Source organism: Cyrtonyx montezumae, unplaced genomic scaffold (assembly GCF_038088225.1).
Source record: "Cyrtonyx montezumae isolate F1298 unplaced genomic scaffold, pur_monq_1.0 scaffold_9, whole genome shotgun sequence".
Classification (NCBI taxonomy): domain Eukaryota; kingdom Metazoa; phylum Chordata; class Aves; order Galliformes; family Odontophoridae; genus Cyrtonyx; species Cyrtonyx montezumae.
The window spans coordinates 4,778,095-4,798,858 of record NW_027072100.1 but is presented as its reverse complement, the minus strand read 5'-3'; the positions used below and the strand labels follow the sequence as shown (position 1 = coordinate 4,798,858).

General features: G+C 42.7%; 1 long non-coding RNA gene across 2 annotated transcripts; it reads right to left on the bottom strand.

The window, feature by feature from the left end:
- Positions 1 to 2,548: 2,548 nt before the first annotated feature.
- On the bottom strand, positions 2,549 to 19,571 carry LOC136060098 (uncharacterized). 2 transcript variants are annotated; one of them, XR_010623324.1, is made up of 4 exons: positions 19,229 to 19,571; positions 16,180 to 16,365; positions 10,732 to 10,829; positions 2,549 to 2,643 (listed from the first exon to the last, which is right to left on the bottom strand). It is a non-coding gene; the product is annotated as an uncharacterized LOC136060098 (long non-coding RNA). The 2 variants fall into 2 exon arrangements; XR_010623325.1 differs by lacking the exon at positions 2,549 to 2,643 and adding an exon at positions 6,473 to 6,531.
- Between the last annotated feature and the right edge of the window lie 1,193 nt (positions 19,572 to 20,764).

The window sequence follows — 20,764 nt, the reverse complement described above, 5'->3', positions numbered from 1 at the left end:
TTTTTGTTTACAGTGGATGGAAAACTTTGCCAACCGTTTTTACTTAATTATTAATAGGTACAGCTGTAGGGTTTAGGGCACAGTCCAAAACTCAGTACAGTCAGCAGACAAAACTCCTACAGACTCCTATAGTCTTTGGATAAATCCTTTACTAATTTCTTCTTAAGGAATGGTCCTGAACTGCCTCTGGGGACAGAGGTGGAGGTGGTGCTGTGTAATATCTGCTGAAGGCTGAGATACAGGCACAACAGCTCCTCAAAATCACTCTGGTAGCATTAAACTTCTTACAGCCAAACTCCTAGGACAAAGCGAAACTCAGAAGAGCCACATCTGCTCTCATTTGCTTGAAGTCTCTGGGTTGGACTGCACATCAGAGTTGGATAACACTGCTGAGGCTGTGCTCATCTCTAGAGCTAGCTGCAGCATTCGCATTTATGCACTGGACTGAACTAAGGACTATATACAACCTACCTCGCTCCTTAGCAGGAACAAAACTATAAGGCTCTCTTCAGTTGAACATGATCAGTTCCTGCTTCAAGGGGTGAGATTCATTCAATGAATGCCACTTCTTGAGGCACTGCAAAAGAAGTTTCATTTCAGAAGCAGCTGTTTCTACTAAAAAAAAAAAAAAAAAAGAGAGAGAGAGAAAAAAAAAACACCAAAAAACAGAGAAGTTGAAATGGGGAGGGCTTAGAAAAGCCCAGTCCCAGGAGAAACCCCAAACACGTTAGCACGGGCTGCTGCTGGTCAGGAGCCAGGAGAGTATGGGGATTCACCACGTGCTTGTTCTTAACCTTGTAAGGACGAAGCTCTATGTTGTCTTCCTGGCAAAGCTCTGATAGAAGTTACAGCTTCAATTCCCCATTCTTCCCTCCCCCTTCACTACCACCACCCGATCCCTCAGAGAGATGAAGAAATATGAACAAAAGCTGCAGTAGATCACATCAAGGCAATATTAAATGCCTCTAATGGAGCTTAGATGAGACGAGCCTTCTTAAATATCTGGATGTTGACAGCAAACACTCAGGGACGACTCCACAACTGAAAGTCCTGCTCACTGGGGGAGGAAGGGTCAAATACCAACCTTGCATTTGCAAAATGTCTCAAGTTCCTGATGTCTCAGACCTGATCCCATAAAACGATACTTGGAGGCTTCTCTCATTAATATTTTTTAAGGATATGGAAAGCATAGGTGTTAATGAAAACAAAGCACTTTGCCTAGTGATCGGATGCTGCATGTGGACTCCTTACACAACACTTCAAGCCAGAGATGAAGCATCCAAATGCCATTGTTTTAGGCTTTGAACACAGTTCAGTCAATGTTCATCAAGCCAACAGTAAATTCCATCATTTTTGTAGCTTTGGGCTCTGCACATATGCAGCTGCTGTATTACACCACGTTTCATCACAGACAGCAACAGGAATTATGTACATCAGCCTTCACTTTTAAAAGTTTCCCTGTCTTCCAGTCCTCCTAACTAAGCATATTCCAAGCTTCACCTTCTAATCAGAAACCTCATGATGTTAAAACACATGGTGGTCTTCTCAACTGGATAAATGATGTCCACTAGGGGCTTGTATGAGACCACTAATTTTTCAGCTAGTTTGTTTTGAATTAAACACCAAATTTGGACTTAGGTATTTACAGGTAAAAACTAATTTTCAAAATCTGACACTCCCAAAGCTTCACGGTAGTTATACTGCTCTGCTCATTTTTCTCCTGCCTACAGGTTCCTGTTGTCAACTTGGGTAACCTCTATCCAAGCTAACCCCATCTGAATTTATTTGTATGGTATGGAGATAAAAGCCCAGCTGTGATAGCATTAGGATTTGGCAAGGTAATAGACTCCAGATTTTTGAAAACCCATTTTCTATTAAAAGGAGCTCTCTCTCTCTGTGCTTATTTCTCATAATTACAATATGAATTTAAGGTACTGTAAAATTAATAGAACACCAGTGCTACAGACTGACGTCTCCGGCACAGGCAGACAGACAGCCTGTCCCTGACAGTGCCCTCCAGCTGCGACCCCAACCCCGTGCATGATAACAACTGGCTTACCTCGAGCCAAACTCATTTATTGACCCTGTAAGACTGACAGTAAAAGACCAATTGAAGCTAACAATGTGCAATACTTTTTGTGAGCTGGATCCATGACCACGCAGAGCAGGTTTTAAATTACCCACCTCATTACACGCAAAGCGCCACAGAAATCTGTGGAAAATTCAGCTTCTACTCCTGATAAATACACAGGGAGATTCACAAGCTAGGAAATGCACAGACTTTAAAACCATCTCCAGCCTTCTTTTGGGTGAGGTCTGAGCTCATTTTTCGAGAGGCTTTAGTAAATGTGAGCAGTAAACAGCTCCTGAAGTTCATTACTCCAAACCAAAATATTACCTCCAGCCACACACCACTGACACATACAACCACGTATTTGCTCAAGTGTAGGATGTGATATAATTATAGCCAATTGAATGCTTTTCTTCTAAGGCACTTTTTAAAAATCGAGCTGTTATCTGTTCATCAGACTGTCAGTAAACACATCTATTTCACATACAACATGTTTAACTTCTGTTCAGGTAACGTCACTCACACCCAATCCTCGTGGCAATTAATGATAACTCCATATCATTTTGAAACCTCTGCAGACAAACGAAAAAGTAACGACTGAGAGAAGGGTCCCTGTACCATTTGAGACTGGATCACGAGTGTTTTTTGTTTGTTTTTATTAACTACATTTATATTCACCTGCATCCCATAGAGTCAGGTGTGGGGTCACTGTGTCCCCAGCCCTAGCAGTGCTCACTTGTGTTGGCACCTTCAGGCAAAGGGATGGATCACACCCAGTAGCTCAGGTCTTGTTTTGCTACATGTGCATGCAAACCTGATCGCTCTTCTTACACTTCACAGAAAAAATATATGTACACACTTTTTGCTTCACAAACTTTTTACCTATGTGTACGTACTCATGTGTCCTGTATGCACATACAAGCCCTAAATTCAGGGTCCAACTGGTTATTATTAAGTTGCAGTCCTACATGAATCGTGACGCACTGCCTGGTCCAGAAATGCCAAAATGGTCAAGTGGCCTAGTGGTAAGTGTGTTCTGTGGTGTTGATGCCAATGGCACTGCTGTAGACCCAGCACACAAAGCTAACCAGCTGCCTGTGTTCCCCTACAAGCTGATCTTTTCCTCAACAGCTACCAGTTAGTCCCATTTTAATCCTCCACAAACAGCTTCTGTCTTTATCCTAAATAAGTCACAGAGTTTAAACAATGCTGTTTAACCTCCCATGCCCTCTCCCCATATTTCTACCAGTGCCAAACACACGTTAACTCATTCCTAAAAGCCACACGCTGCCCAACCAATGCTGCCTAAGGAAAGCATTCATGAGTGTTTATGGGGCAGCTGAAGTGTAATGATTTAGTAGATGTTTATAAATGTTTATACTGTACAGATTAACATTCCCCAGGGGGCCTGTAATGAAGAGAGCTCTCCAACTGGAATCAAACCAGCCAGCCTGAGCTGAATGAGCATGAATGAATCCTGCTGGCCTACCCTCACTAGTTGTTTACTTAGTTTGAACGGATTTCCTCTATCCATGCTCCTTCAGCATTTTGTTTGGAAGAGGCAGAAGAAAAGGATAGTCTTACAAGGAGCACAGTTTGGAAACAAGCTAGAAAATCCAGCCTGACACCTGGATCATGATAATTACTCAGTAACTGCACTCGACAAAAGAACAAAGAGCCCAACCTGTCTGTTTTGGATGTCAAGGCTGAAATTCCCATTGACTTCAAAGGAAATTAGGTCTCAATCTTAGAATACAGTTTTCAAACATCAAGGTTCTCAATGCCTTCTTTACCTCTGTCTTTAATAGTCAGATCAATTACCTTCAGGGTACTTAGCCCCCTGAGCTGGAAGACAGGGAAAGGGAACAGAATAAGCCACCACACACTTCAGGAGAAAACACTGACCTGCTGCTTCACCTGAACTGTCACAAGTCCATGGGACTGGATGGAATTCATTTAGGATTGTTGAGGAAGTTGTCAGAAGTGATTCCTAAGTCACTTTCTATCATTTATCTGGTCAACTTGAGAGGTCCAAGACAACTGGAGACTTGCTAACGCAGTGCCCATCTACAAGAAGGGCTGGAAGTATAATCCAGGGAACTAGAGGTCTGTCAGCCTGACCCCAGTACATGGGAAGGTCATAGAGCAGATCATCTTGACCGCGATCATTTGCTGTGCACAGAACAACCAGGGAACCAGGGCTAGCCAACATGGATTAATGAAAGTCAGATCCTGCTTGACCAACCTCATCTTCTACAACCAAGTCATCAGCGTGGTAGAAGAAAAGGCTGTGGATGTAATCTGCCTAACTTCAGCAAAGTTTTTCACTCTGTGTTCCACAGTATTCTCCGGGAAAAGCTGGCAGCCTGTGGTTTGGACAGGTACACTCTTTGCAGGGTAAAAACTGGTTGGAGAGCTAGGCCCAAAGAATTGTGGTGAATTTAGTTAAACGTAGCTGTCAACTGGTCTCTAGTGGTGTTCCTCTGAGGTCAGTATTGTGGCCTGTCTTATAGAGAACAGCTGAGAGAACTGAGACTGCTCAGTCTGGAGAAGAGGAGGCTCAGGGGAGACCTCATGATTGCCTACAACTCTCTGAAAGGATGTTGTAGTAAGGTGGAGGTCAGCCTCTTCTTCCAGGAAACAGCAAAAGGACGAGAGGTGTATGGCCTCACACTGTGCCAGGGGAGGTTCAGATTGGATATTAGGAAAAACTTCTCAGAAAGCATAGTGAGGCTGCCCAGGGAGGTGGTGGAGTCACCATCTCTGGAGGTTTTCAAGAAACATGGAGATGTGGCACTGAGGAATGTGGTCAGTGGGCACGGTGGGGATGGGTTGATGCCTGGACTTGGTGATCTTAGAGATTTCTTCTAACCTTAATGATTCTATGATTCCTTTGGTGCATGGGGCCAAGCAATAAATAAATAAATCAGAAGTGAGGAAACAAACCCCTCTGGATTTCTACTGTAGTCAGGAGAGCAAGGCTATTTATTTATGAGAGACACATGTATTCAAAATATGAATCATATCAAAGGAGACAGGGAAGTGAGGGAAGAAAACAGAATCATAGCAGTACCATAGCCAGCACTGGCCCAGAGAGGTGGCCAGAAATATTGAGGTGAAGGTGAAGCATATCATCTAGAGAGGGGCACCACTGCCAGTAGATTTCTGCACACTTGAGTGCTCACTTGCACTGGACAAACAAAAGCACCACACATAAACAGGTATCAAATAAAAAATTAGCTTTGTAAACGCTCAAACCACAGCACAGAAGGCAGTCCCTCTGAAAATGTCTGCTGTGATTCTCCAGACTCTCTAATGGATCGGATAAGCATAGCTGTCTCTACAGGAAAACACTTGTTTCAACGGGTTTCTGAGGTGTTTTTAAAGGTTCAGAAATGAACTTGCTCTGAATCTTGGATGGAGACACTGGACAAAGGCAATTTTGTCTGCAGTGGTTTATTTGCCCATCTCACAAAGCTGTCGGAGCTAGTTACGGCATTTGGCAAACACTCCTGGTCCACGTTCTACACAGTAACCCCACTTGGGTCGTTAGGTGAGTGGAAAAGACAGATATTTGAAATCTTCTAGAGCACTGTAACCATCAGGTAATTAGCTGTAGCAGTCTTACAAAGTAGGAAAGGCTCGTGAGAGTTCTGAAATGAAAGCACAAAATGCCTCCTGGAACTAATTTTGGAGCGGCTGAAGTATTTAATCCTGCAAATTATTGCCAGTGCGGAAACATCAAGGTACTGCTGGATCGTAATAGTGGCAAACCAGCAGGAACGCTTCACCCTAAGCTGCCTCCTGCTGATGGCTAAGCAATCAGACATGTTTTACATCACTCACAAAGGACAGGGTGCAGGGGCAGCTATCTTTTATCCCATGACTTGCAAAGTGGCCTGGAATTGTTCTCCTTCGTGTTTGCAAAGGATTCTGTATTGGCAAAGCCAGGGCAGCCCTTCATTGCAAACACTGAAGAATAAGGAAGAGAAGAAGAAACACTGGGGGTACAGACAGCACTCTAGCACTGCTTGATTATCAGCTCTGATTCCATGGATGCTCTCTGTCCTTCAGAGAACAAGGAAGGGTTTGTAGAGGTGCACAAACACCTCTTTCATTTGAAAAGATGCCTTTGGAATTCTTGATCTGCTAATGAGTCCACATTAATGAGGTTCAGGAGACTGGATTTATCCTTTCATCCTTCTAGGAGTCAGACTCTCCATGTGTGAAATGGGAAAAGTAAATATTAATCTTGCAGGGGCCATTTTTAGGAAGAGGGAATGGCAGACATGGGACCAGAAACAAACCTCCTAAGTTTTCAAACCCAATCTGTTTTCAGATGCAGCTCTTCAGACCTGAAATCCTCTTGTTTATTTGATCAGACACCACACCACGTGAAGGAAATAGGGAAGTCCGTATTTCTTCCCACTGGGAAGCCACTCAAGAATCATGTTGCTGTTCTAGTTAAAAAAAAAAAATCATTTAATTTCCAGCCTGAATTTATTCATAGCCAATTAATATCCATTTGTTCTCGTGCCAAAATATTCTTTTATCTTTAACAAGTAGTTTGTCTAGCCCTGTGAAAGCTATATACTTGATTGCTACAGGACCTAGGAATTTCCTCTTTCACAAGCTGTAGAAAAAAGTGTTGATGCAAGAACAAGGTGTAATATTTCATGCAAATTATGCAGGAGCCCATCCAGACGTGTGCAAGAATCTGTGTACTAATTTCAAAACCATTTCCACTGCCACCTTTCTCAGCTAGGAGGCTTCTCCCATCTTTTAAGACAAAAAGAAGCGGCAAGTTGCAGTTTAACCTTTCCTTGAGAACCATTTTCCAAATGGTATAAGCTGCAATGTATCATCCTCTCCAAAACCCACCAGACACTAAGAAGCACCTCATCTACAAAGGTAAGAGTTAAGATCCTGCATATTTGATTAAACAACAGCACTTTGGAACTCAGATTTTCTTTCTTTTCAGGCACAGGTTTCCTTTTGCACAGGAAGCGTTTATAAAACCAAGTGAATGAAAGTTAGGCAATGTCAGAACAAAAGTTGACCATCAAGCCGTATACATCTGCATTATGATTCAACCTTTAAGGATAAGATCATGTCTTACTTTCCCCCAGATTCTACCTCAGGATGGACAGTGCTCACTTAATAAGCAGATATTCAATATCTTGTTACATCACTATTCAGCATGTGGCTTGAGGTCTTATTTACCACACAGTATTCAAAGCCTACTTGGAAGACACAGCTGCTAATTTCCTCATGAGTTCTTCTAGAGCTCTTATCAATATGGCATATGAGTGCTTCAGAAACATTAACTTCTGAATTAACCCCCTAAGATGAGAGGATATTATTATTCCTGTTTAACAGATGGGAAACTGAAACACAGAGATTCAGGTCAAAACATTCTGCTAGCACTGGGTATCCAAACTGAGGCATCTGTGAATAAATTTCTCAGAACACTTAATGTACAACATCACATGTCAGAAGAAATACCACTACCAGTGTGCTCTGTGAATGGGAATAAAGCAAAAATAAGAGTCAATTGTGAAGAATTTAGTTTAAACAGACTTCTCTCACACTAGATGAGTTTTACACTGTTCAGAGGCCTTACCCATGGAACTATCAATTTTCTTTTCACTTCTCTTCCTACACATCTCCTGTACCAAAACCAGGCAGAGCCCTTTAGACACCAGCCTCCCTCTCTACCCAGCCGTGACTCATCTGCTCAGCTCCACCTTCTGCACGGAACGAGAGCAGAGTCCTGCACTAAATATAGCACCTGCTCATGTAATTAAAGACTGTGAAATGCACATACAAAAGGAAGCCAAACAAACACTACATGGGAAACCTTAATTTCATGATTTCCCAATACCCTTTCCTAAATAATAAGCTTTTCGAGGAGAACGTTGCCTCCATTATGTAAACATACATATAAAAACGCATATATGCACACCATATACATTTATATATATGTATAATACCTATGATATAAACATTATTATATAAATGTAATAGTATAAATTTATATATACTCTTGTTCCTGATTTATATCAGCTGATATTTTCAAAAAACTGAAAAAGGTTTGGGAAATAAAATATCTGGTCTGTCACAGAACAGTAACCCCAAATTATTAAAGCTTTCAAGCAGAAATCAGAGTCACTCACAAGCTGCCTACAGGTTTCAGTTCAGCATTTTGCCCATGCCTTTCCTTTTCAGGGATAGATGTGCCTAGCTGAATCAGACCCACAGTAATCTGTAAATTTTGGTGCTGAAGCAGTACATAGAGGCAGTAACCCACATTTCCAGTTGGGTTTAAGTTATTGTAAATGAATCAACCAGAGCTGATACCAACATGGGAAAGTTCAGCGTGTCTTTACAGTCTGACGGTTACAAGGAAGTAAAGAAGCCTGGAAAGTTTCAAGCAACCTTAGTCACAGGTACAGCTGCATCTCTGGCCATTTCTAAATACCACTATAGTAGAATATAAAATAGGTAATAACAGATTGAGTAAACCCATGCTGTGGGTTATGTTCAGCGCAGTGACACCAAAGGAGCTTTCAGCAGAAGTATCCTTTTCTTCCCCACACGCATCTACTGCTTCCCACTCGCACAGCAGAGCAAGGAGGGGAGCCCTGCTCTCCTGCCACACTTCATATGCTTGTGAAAAAGAGACCCCAACCCCTTCTTTCTCAAGGAACCAAGGTGAAGCTGCACCACAGGAAGCACCAGTTCCAAGCAGGCTGCCTGGATGCAACGACTGCAGTGTGCAGAGCACAGGGACTGCAGGGCAGAGCCGGAGTGCTTTCAGGAGGTGTAACCAGAGTTTGGGCTCACCGGGCACTATCTATGATGGAAAATGGGAAGTTGGGCCGTTTTGCTGGTTGACAGCTTGTTCTTTTGTGTTTCCTTACCAAGTGTAGCTGGATCCAGATGCCTTGGAAGGTTACTCTGGGGTTTGCTGTGAACCTGGGATTCTCCTCGTTTACCGAGAGAATGGGAAGAGAACCATTTGCTCAGAAATCCATACATTGGGATCTTCTATTTTGAAGGGAGATGAGAAACTGGAATTAAGCATTCAGCCGAGGGCGGCTCTTTCCATAACAGTTGGGCAGCGAAAACCGCTCAGCCCCGACGCTGCTGCCAGCAACCAGCGAGGAATTCCCCTGTCATGAGGCCCATGACTCACGCCTGCCCCTGCTGCTTCTCTCCCTCAGATGTAGGGGCCATGCTTGTGGTCTGGGATGTGTCAGGAGAAAGGCACTGGCAGAGCTGCCCTGTTGCCCAAGCCCTCGCTCACTGCCCATAGTGACAGCACGCAGGTGGCACCAGCTCCATCATCCATCCCTGCGCAGACAGACAACATTCCTTCATCTCTCTTTTCCTCATGCCCCTGCCCGCTGGAATAACCAGAGTAACTGTCAGCTCCCAGGCAGCCCCAAAACCTCTCGTGGGGTTTTACCATCAGTTTCAGCAGTGCTAAGCGAGGCTCTGCACGCAGCAGTGCTAAAACTGGCATTGAGAGCTCTCATCAGCTGTACTCAAATTAATAACAGAGCTGCTGCCACAGCAGTGCGAGCAGTTTGCAGCATTTGTATTTGCGCTCTGGATATTTATTGCTTTGTTTTTCACAGACCCTTTTAATGCCTCCAGGAGTAATTTATGGGGACAGAAGAGCATGAAAAGAGCAGATCCCACTTATTTAAATCTCTGGAAGATGAAAATCGCATGAGAATAGCAGATTTCACATTGCTTCCTACCCACAAATGGCTTTCTGAGGCAGTAAAAGCAAAGGAAAAGCAAACATAAACACCATACAAACACCAACATATTCAGGTGTGTTTGGGCTTAGCCAAATGCTACATGGAGATACTCAGACTTACTCAGTTTCAGTGCTCTTTTACTAATCTACCCCATAAAAACTTTGCAGATTTCAGTAATCATTAACCCAACTACCTAGATACACATCATAATTATTTTTTTTAATTAATTTTTACTGCAGTAGAGGATTACTTTATAAAAACACAGTCCTTAGCTTTAATCTTGGTGCTTTTCAGATTGATGAGTAATATGTGTGACTGTGGTAGCTTTGTTTTTTTGGCAGCTCTTACTGCTCCTGCTCCAGAGCGTGAAGCAGACTCATCCGCACACTCAGGATGGTCCAAGTTTCCAGCAACTGACATACTGGTTATTTATTTTATAAAATAAGCAAATCAGTGAAGCATGACTAATGAACTTTTTGATCCAGGGAGCACTCATCTACGCAGTCTCATTCAGAATCGTTATCCTTTTGGGGCTAGGAGTAATACCAGTGACCTGGGATGTTTCACCAACTTTCCCTTCTAATGCCAGGTAGAATTGTTTTGGAATATCTGTCATTTGAAAAGCTTTACATTATTTGAAATGCAACATGACATTTCTGAAACAAGTAGATTTTGTCTAAATAAGGCATATTAAAGAGGCTTCTTCACTTTGTCTTTTCCCATTAATTAATACTCTGACTCTCTGATTTCCAGATAAAGTCTCAGACCATAAGATAGAATGGTTTTCTACTTCAGCTCTACTATATTTCATGCTTTGCTTCATGAGACCCAATTTATTACAGTGATGGATGAATCATAAGAGTATATTTTAAACAACCATGAGTGTACCTGCTTGGCTGCTCATTTTTCACAAAGTCACTCCAGGAAGCATTTAAAAGTCAGAAGACTGCCCCAGAATTTGTTTAAATAATCCAGACGTCGTGATTCTGCAAGATAGGATAGAAAGTCAAATTGAGAGCTTTCTTAGGCTTCCAGTCCCATCAAAATGCCATCAGGGCCTCGGACACTTTAACACACTGTTTTCACAGTATTGTGAAGGGAGAGGTAGCTCAAACGATTTCTGTCCATGTTTCAATCTAGATTTCCAACCAGTGAAAAACGTGCACGCATGCTCAGCTTCATTTACTGTCACCTCAGTGTAACCGGGGGAAATTGTCCACAGCACATGAAGCTGCAAACATGTGCAAATCTTTGCAAAATCGCAGCCACTACAGCTCTGAGCTTTGGAAAACTGTGAGATTATTCATAATCTCAGCAGCCTGACTCAGCAGAAGGAATATGGAACCATTTCAAGACATATTTCAGGCTGCTTATAGTTACTGGGAAAAAAGTTGTGTCCCCTGAATGAAACATAGCTTGCTCTGTTCTTCTATCTCGTGTTTAAGGAGAATTAAACCTTCCCGAAACTTGCTGGGAAAAGGGGGTCAGGGGGATAGAGAAGGACAATTCATCTCTAAATTACATTGCTCTTCAGAGTAAACCACAGAGAGCTGTAATGGGACAAGTAATTTTTTTTTTTACATGGCATAATTAATTAGAATCCATAAAACCCAATTAAACAGCACTTTTGAGACTATCAAGTGGTGCATGTTTGAAACTGCAAATATGACAGCATAAGTACAATTTTATAGCTGGGCACACTCCTCAGGATTATTTTCGGTGCTCTGCTGAAATGGGAAATGGCACCACTTTGGCCCCTGCTAATAAATCGCTCACAAACAGGCTATATTAATAATCTTTATGGGGGCAGGATGGAAGCCAGATGGGGCAGGGAGGGGAGTGTGGAGGTGGCATAATATATTGGCCTAGAAAACATAATCCAGGCCAAAGCAGACATTTAATCTCTGTGTGCACCTGAGAGGGCTGCTAATATTAAAGGAGAGGTGGTGGGCTGAGAAGGGAATCCCCGAGGGACCACAGAGGATATCTTCAAGGTAAAAACTGAGGCAATCCCCAGTCAGCAGGCACTTGGCAATCTGCGTGGAAGGAAACAAAGGAAAGAGCCACACACCAGCACACTGAGCAGCCTCCAGCCACGCAGGGCCTTGTCCCCTCCCCTGGAAATGACAAATGTGCTGGGGCACCCACCTCACCCCTGCCTCTCGCTCATACTCAGTCCTTCCTCGCTGCCCTACGAAGGGGTGTGCGTGAGCGTGCAACGCAATGGGTTCCGTGCATGTGCACAAGATTGATATACAATCCATCACAAGTCAAACCTCACTTTGCCCTTGTTTATTTACACGAGGCCCCACTTATGTTTAACTTGGCAGCCAAGAGGTCTGCTCCTTGTGCCAAGCACTAATTCCTTGACTGCCCTGACAGGCCCTGGCGTGCACACCTGAAAGTCATTAACGCTCGGACCCATTTTGTTTTCACATTTTGAGGCAGTGACCCGCAGCCACGTACAGCTTCAGCAGACACTCTATCATCTCCCCTGTCATCAGCTTCACGCTCAGCGGCCCGGGCACTGCCAGACCACAGCAAGCAATGGACTAACGGGAAAGGCCTCGAGCAGAGAGGACAAAGGCCTCTGTGGAACTACAACTCCCCTCCAGCACACGGAGGCGAGGGACGCTTTGCAGAATCCTTCTTTCTTCTTGAGTTACGAGTTTGTTTGGTTTGGGAATATTTTATCCTTCAGAAAATAGCGATGCAGTGTGATAAGTAAACAGGCTGTGACAGCTGAGCTTCGGTGGCAGAATCGGACAGATTCCGTTCTAACTGCCCCACAGCATGCTTCATGCAAGCGCTTCCCAAAAAGCGTAACTTTATCTTATCCGTCAGTCAGAAAAATTCCTCCAGAGTCAACTACCAACACAGGAAGAATAATGAATCAGGAAATGCAGAAAAAAAAAAGGGCTTTCAGATGAGATTGAGAAGCAGAAGTGTGGAGAAAAGCTGGTCGGGATAGGAAGCACGGCAGTGAAGATGTGCACCACCTATAGGAAGAATATAGTGGACACTCCACAACAGAGAGTAGATATCCTTTGCCTATTTCCTCTACATATTTCTGGAGAAATTCTCCTGTACTGCATATTAGGTGCTCTGAAGGTTTGCAGAGTGCCACAACATTCTGTTATACGTATATGCTATCTGTCTTGTTTCTGAGATCCCTTTTAGAAAACAACCAGACATCCTAATTATCTTCATTTCATAAGGCCATTTCACCTGCACTGAGATCTTTAAGCTTTCTCCCTTACATAAGTTATTTTAAGCTTCCAGTCTCCCCAGCAGCTCCAAATACTGCCATTTTGGTTTGCTAGAGACATTTTTATGCTTTCTATTCTCACCATGTTTAAGTTTCTCCCTATAAAATTGATAAGGATGGAGACTCTGACAAGCTAATAGTCAGTCCTAGACCACAAACAGGTTTTAGACTAAGTTCTCATGACCTTGAAAAGAAAGGAATGGGAAGCCTAAACCCTGGGGAGCTTTAGATTTCCATCGGGGATAACAGCATTACATATTTTCTATGGCAACCTCAAGGCCGTGCACTTTGAAATCATCACTTACTATACATTTATCTTAAAAAAAATAAAACAAAACCAAAAGTCTGAACAACAAAAACCCATTTTGGGATTCTTCTGGAGGCTTTTTTTACAGCTCTTCTGAGCTCTGTGCTGTTAGACATGTGGTAACTTACAGTCAGAATACAACCATGAAACTAATAAAATGTTTATAAATGCTTTCAGACAGTACAAAAGCAGCATTTTCTCTGAAATATATTAAGTGCATGCTGATATTGACATTTTTTCAGAAGTCTATATAGTTCACATGTGGCTTCTCTATCAAGTCCCTCCTTGCTGGGATTTTCAGTGTTCTTGCTTCTCACTGCACCCCTGTAAGATCAGCCAGAGTAATACTTCCCATTGGTACACGTTACTTTTATAGCCAGAAATGAAAACGGACCTTAAAGTATAAAAGCTGGGATGGTTTAATATAAAATCTTGCTCCAGGAGCTCTTAACACAGGCTTTCTCCCAAGAGATTATCTTAATGAGAAAAATAAAAGGGTGTCCTGCATCAGATAAGACATGGAAGACTTTCCTCTCCAGTTGAAGTAACATGTGGTAGGAAGAGTCTGGCTGAGCATTTTGGATCTGAGAACTCAGTATAAGTTTATGCAGGCAAATATAAGGTCATATACAGAGGAAAAAGGGTGAAAAAAAATACTTTTATCTTAAATTCTGGTCTAGATGTTTCATGTAAAGGACTCATGCTAAGGAGGTTAGAAGCTGGGACTGTAGCAGACTGGTGGTTTAGCTAGTTGGGGGCACGAAGAGTATCAGCAGCCATCTCAAATGGATGACAAATGCAGTTTGTATAGACATGTGCCATTCCTGTACTGCAGCCAAGTGAAACTACAAACACTATTAAAAGTATAAGGAGGCTTTAATTTACATTCTTGTTAAGGCATCTTTATGTTGCCAGAATACTGCAAGTGGGCTTAGCATAAATGAGAACCTGGCCTTAATATTCTCAGACAGAAAACTGCAATACACAGACACACTGACTTGGATTCATATGCTCCCTTCTGTTAACCTGATGTACGCACATCGACCAAAACTGGGGGAGAGAGGGAACACAGCTCCTCGTGCTCCTCCGCTGCACGGCAGCTTCAGTGAGCACAGGCAGTGCAAAGGCTCATTTCACATCTCCTATATACTGGCTCTGTACAGCACCACAGCCAATATTATCACAACACACAGCTCGAGACACCAGCTGGACCACGGTGCCCACGCCAACACAGCAATCCCAGAGCTGAAGTCGGAAGTTCAACTCCAGCACTCCTCACCACAAGGCATCCAGGAACCTCCCCTGCCTTACTGCAAGCTCCAGACTTTGAGCACACAGGACTAAAACCCACGAATACCACACCTGTGCTCTGTCCTTCACAAGACAGAAGCATAACAAAAGCAAATTGCAATGATCCCTGCCAATGTGACCGGGGGCAATACACATCAGCCAGGAGCCCGAGAAGTTTCTTGCTACCACCAGAAGCAGCTGTGTACCCCATCCAACAGCTCATTTCCAGCTGAGGCCAATTCCTGATGCTTCAGAGGAAGACGGAAGAACAAACAAACCCAGAGGCCACGTTATGCATGAAAGGAGGAGAAAAAAAAAACCTTTCATGGCCCTGAGGAAGCCCTGGAGCAAAGAGATGAGACGTGGGGTTGAGAGCAGGCTGTGAGGAGACCATTCCATCAGAAATAAAAAATCATCATATAAAAGACAAATGAGAGAAAAGGTAACTCTAAACACACGTAAGTAAACAGGGTAAAATTCTAAGGCCTCTGGAATCAATAACAAAACTCATCTACCTTATTTCAGGGCAAGATTTTTAACTCAACGTATCTATGTTTGTTTCTAAAGAAGAAATCTGTAGCTCAGGAAATGTCGTCTTAGGATGTGTTAATTTTCATAGGCAAATGAAAGGTGCTAATCTGTCCCTGTCACTGTAATATTAAAAAGTTAAATGCAGACTGAGCTTGGAAACAGTATATGGCAGACATCCTTAAAAATCCATTCAAAATACACTGAAAGAATCATCTTTTCCAAATCTGTCAACAAGATCCTAGCCACTGTTCCTGGCAAGAAAACCAGCTTAATTTCGTAAAACAGTCACTTTTGCTCTCACAAACACTTTAAAAGAAATGAGGTCACAGAAAGAAAAACGGGGATGTTAAGAACAGCTTTGATAGCTCCTCAAGCAGCACGCTGCCGTATTACTATTTCCAAGGGACCACACGGGCTCTAAACACACAAGTGAACCTGGGCTGGGAGGGAGGTCAGGCTCCAAGCAAGGGCTGAGGCACTGCAAATTCAATTCACCGAGTGGTTTTGCACTGAATGCTTTTCCAGGTCTCACACCATTACATAGGATGTAACATCATTATGATGTCAACTCTTGGACCAGGGAGCAAGCTGATTTAAGTTTTACGAGGGAAAGGATGAATACTTTCAAAGGAATGGTGAGTCGAATAATGCAGAACTGGTAGGATCATAGTTCAGGGAACTCATGGTTACGCTTTGAACTATTTTTAGCAAGGTACTGCGAGTTCAGGGATAGCAAGAGCTCAAGTGAAGCACAGCCTCTCAAAGCACTGACAAATTTCTATCAATTCTGCTGAAAGGGAATCAAAACCTCTCTTGCCTTTCACTGAAGGTGACTACTGTAGCAAGGCTGCTGCCTGCATAAGGCCAACTGTGTGTATGCATGTGTGCAAGAAGCCTCCTTTCCTTGTGCTCCATCCAGGGATGAAGGACAAACACTGACCTCATGCTTGAAGCCACACAAGCCCATCATCTCTGCTTCCTTTGGGATGCAGCAGGACCCAGGCTTTCTCCAGCTCTGGCACAGCTCCTCATCATGCAGCATTGCCCTCCCATGGGCACTGTGACTTTGTTTCGCCCACCTACATAGGTTCTTCCCCAGCTTGACTTCACTCCCAGGGTTTTGAACCTGTAGGGGAAAAGCAATAAACAAAACCACCTCAAATTCAGATATTTATAAACAAACAAGCAAACAAGAACCACGTAAGCAGGTAAGTTTGCCATCCAGGTTTCAAAGCTGTTGCTGTTCCTGCAGTCAGAGCACGTTAATAAAAATCTCCCTTCAACTTTGGGGAGCTGCTGCAGATGCTTACTTCTGCCAGCTCTCGTAAGATTATTATTTTTTTCTTTCTTTAAATGCACACTTAAGAGTACTGCAGATCTCCAGGAGTGCACAAGGAATGGGTTGCTTTATAAGCTTTACTACAATTATGGAAAATGTTGGAAATACATACTGTACATTTCCTGTATGTTGGGACTGCTACAAGCAGAGAAAACCCACATTGAAGGGGATTTCTATGCAAGCTATGCACCAGATGAAGATTGTATTACAAGCTTGGATTACTGATTTAAGCCTCTTCTCTTCTCCCCACCCATTTCTATGATAGCTTTTAAACTTGAATAGCCATATAAGTTCAAATGTTCTTTTATAGGGTGAAATAAACAGTTTTTATGGTTCAGAAACTGCATGCTTAGAGATCAACACTTCACCACTAATTCACGCAGGTTCAAGTTAAAGCAATGGCTCATTTTCTTCTCCACAGTCGCTGAGAAATTTTCTTCCAAAAAATTCAAGATGCGCTTTAAATTAGATGTTATGAAAATTGTGGATGCAGACAATGTTTCTCTCGACAAAGTGTATCTAGCGTGCTGCCTCCACATCCCAACTGCCATGAAATCAGAGTGCAATCATAGCTAAAAACCTCAGAGGTGCTGGATGTTGGTACAAGACATTAGGACGTATTATTCGTATCACTGACATGCCTTTTTTAATAGGTTTTTCTTTAAACACAGGAAACCTTTAATATACTAAAAAGGTTTTATTAGTGCAAGTATAAATTATACCAGTTTTACCCTCTTCTAAGTTGTCAAAGTAATGGAAACAGCATTCAGCTCAGCCTTTTTGGTACAGCCCTTTCCAGTGGAGTAGCAGGTGATGCCCATCCCAGCTGCTACATGGACCCTGCAGAGGAACAGCACTGCCAAGTCCTCTAATGTACATGATGCATTTCCATCCAAGTGCGCATCCGGAGGACTTCGTGGGTAGCCCTGGCTGCTCTTCTGCAAAAAGGGAAAAGCAATGGGCCAGCTATGCAAATTCAGTGTTCACATAGAAGTAATAGGAGGGTATAAAACCCAAGCAAGACACAGCTTTAAGGGGCTGGTACAACCTTGAGTGCACTGAAAGTTACTTTCAAGCCCGGAGACAGCAAAATCTATATTTTGCTGTGCTGGAGAGACTCTCTGCCCTATATGATCTAAACAAAAACAGCCATGTCCTGATATTTTTCTCCTAAAACCTAAAATGAGTATACATCTGATTCATTCTTCTATCCAGCTGTGTATCCCTTCCTTGTCACTCTGTTTTTTGATCAGCCTTTAAATTCAGTAACAGCAGTTTTTTTCCTCCCATTTATCAGCCACATTAGCCAGCATTTAAGTGGTTAAGGCAGTGGCTTTGTTTCCAAGCAAAGATAATCCTGTTCCTGAGGACACTAGTAATGGTGGTATAGGACAACATAATCAGCAGCACAAGGATATAAACAACTCCCAATTATCCCAAACCAAAAATTTTGAACATCTTGTTACATTTTTTCCTTAGGCCTTAAAATTACTGAGTTGTTATGGTTGGATGCTTTGTGGTGAATAAATCTAGAATAATTCCCTGGAAAGAGTGAATTGCCACTGAAGTGCTGTTGGTGCAAAAGACCACAGGACCACGTTTGCCCTGGCTTTCCCATCCAAAGGGGAAAACCATGCAATGTTCTCATCGTGTGGGGACAGGGAAGAAATGGGGAGGAGTAGTGGTGATTTGGTTTCGAGGAAGTGGGAAGCAGTTGCTCATCCTGCACGGAACACAGGCAAGAGGGAGAGCTCACAACATGAGAACACACAGTGCTGGGGTTTCTTACACATTTCTGTCAAAATGCTAAATCCTGTAGGCCTACAGGTGTGTAACAAACAAACAGCCATTAAAGAAACTCAGTGCCTGTGTAAGCCACCTGTGTGAAGCCTGAGGGGACCAGTAGGTGTCCTTTCCCACACCACACACACCGAGGTACTAATCAAGGTTGAGAGCTCTCACAGAGATAGAAACACAATATTTAGTGCCAGAAACAGAGATGGGACGGGACACAGTATTCAGATCTGAAGCCAGATCAAAGTAACCATGTTTAGAGCCAAATCCAGGCGCAGGCATTGAATATACCTCCAAAACATGGATGTTTTTGGATCTAGAGTTAAGGTTCTGTCATCCATCTAATCTTGAAATGGGTGGATCAAAGATGCTCAGTCTGAGGCTCAGCAGAGTGTTAACAGATAGTTTTGAATAGGAATGATTAAGTACAATGCTTCAAGCAAGGAATGTATTTGTTGGTAGACAAGTTGTGAACTGAAAGAGAAGTGAAACTGGATAAGGAAATTACTACGTACTTACAGATTGCTTCGGTGTGTTACCTTGCAAGGTTGGCCTTATTTATGAAAGCAGGGGAAAAGAGGTACAGTGTGGTTGAGGAATTGGCCCAGAACATTGGTAGCAATGCCAGAAGAGACTGGAAATTAAGAAGGATGTCCAGTGGTTTGAGTGCTGGCTCAGAAATCAGAAGCAATCATATGTTTGCTTCTTCATCCCAGATTTCCTGTATGACCTTGGCCAAGTCACTTAGTATTTTAGTGCCTCAGCTTCCAACTCATCAAATAATAAAGCTCGTTAAAAATAAAAATAAAAATATTGTGGGGAAGGCATTGCTCACAAAAAAAGAACTCTCACTCACCCTTTTTCAGCCTCATGACTTGCAGGTGGCCCAATACACGGAATAAGGAGAATGGAGAGCCTCCTGATTTACTGAAAATAGAAACAAATACAATCATAGAAACAAACAGTTTGCAAAACACTTAAGGTTATAGGGACAAGCGTGTTGATAGATTTTCTGACAGTTCTGTGCTTTAAGGTTGCCACGCTCCTGATCAAGCTATGGGAAAGAGAACAGACATGAAAAAAGTTGCTCTGTTCAGGCTGGCATTGGAGGTTGCTCTGTAGATGGCACAAATGCTGAACAAATATTCTGCATTGTTTATTCAAGCGTAAAGTGGCAGTAACTGTAGGCCACTAAGGAATCAGTCCTGGCATATACTTGTATGAGATGTGGCCACAACAACCTTATCATTTATTCCAGCATATGCATTTTCTTGGCCACCAATTTTCAGCCTCCTCTAGTCAACTACACTAACATTTTTGGCCAGGATGAACTTTTGACCTGATGTCTGTGCAGACCTGAAAGGAATTTCCCCTTCCACACACATGATCTTCCATTAAACACAGCCAGTTCCACTATTCCTGGAAGAATTAAGAGGTACAGATTTCTGGTAACTCTGGATCTTTGCAGTTAATGTTGTGGTCTCCAGTCAGGATGCAAGAGAATTCTCTCACACCTAGCGCAGGCTGCTCATTTAGGGATGGCCTTACACACCCAGTGAATAAAGGTGGAGTCCTGATTTGAACTGGAAATCTCAGATGACGTTCACTCCTCTGTTCCAGGTGACCAAGTGCTATGCAGATGTTGGAGTGGAAAAATATGCAGTCAGCTTGGAAAAAGAATTGCACTATGGATGGGTTACTGTGTTCTGCAGGAAAAAAAAAAGGATAAGAGTGAGATCTTATCTACAGTTCTTTCAGGTTTACCAGTCATGGAGAACTGTAATTAAAAAGGGACAAAATTTTCTACCACTGTGTTCTCCTAATTTGGCTCGCAGCACTTGCTGGTGAAGGATTTTTCTTGGGGCACTGCTACGTTTAATGGTATAGCACTCATGGACAATCCTCCTAGCGAAAAAAGGAAGCAACTTTTTAAATGCCTGCACAACTAGAAGTTGAATTTCCACTGAAAGCCAAGTGACTGCTAGCATTAAAGGTCAAGCTTTATAAATATATTTTGGCAATAAAAGCAGTAAAAATAATGAAACCAATCAGTAAGATCAGTAGAACAAGGAAAATATTCAGCATCAGAGACATACAAAAACTTAAACTATGACCCAACAATACTGTATGACTTCAAAAAGGCTTAGCTGAGAGCCTTCCTCCTCCAAACCAGTCCTTCAAGCTGTCATTTTTCAAAGCTTCCATTTCTCTGCTATGTAAGCCTGACGTCTCTGAGAAAACATGGCCACTCAGAACACCAACACATATTCCTCCAGAATCCTATCTGCTCTCTCAGTGCCCCACTGCTCTGCTCTGAGGTGGCAGAGCTGTTACATTCTCAATTGAGATGCTAAGTCAAACTTGTAGAACAATGTAGAACTAGGACTCTGTC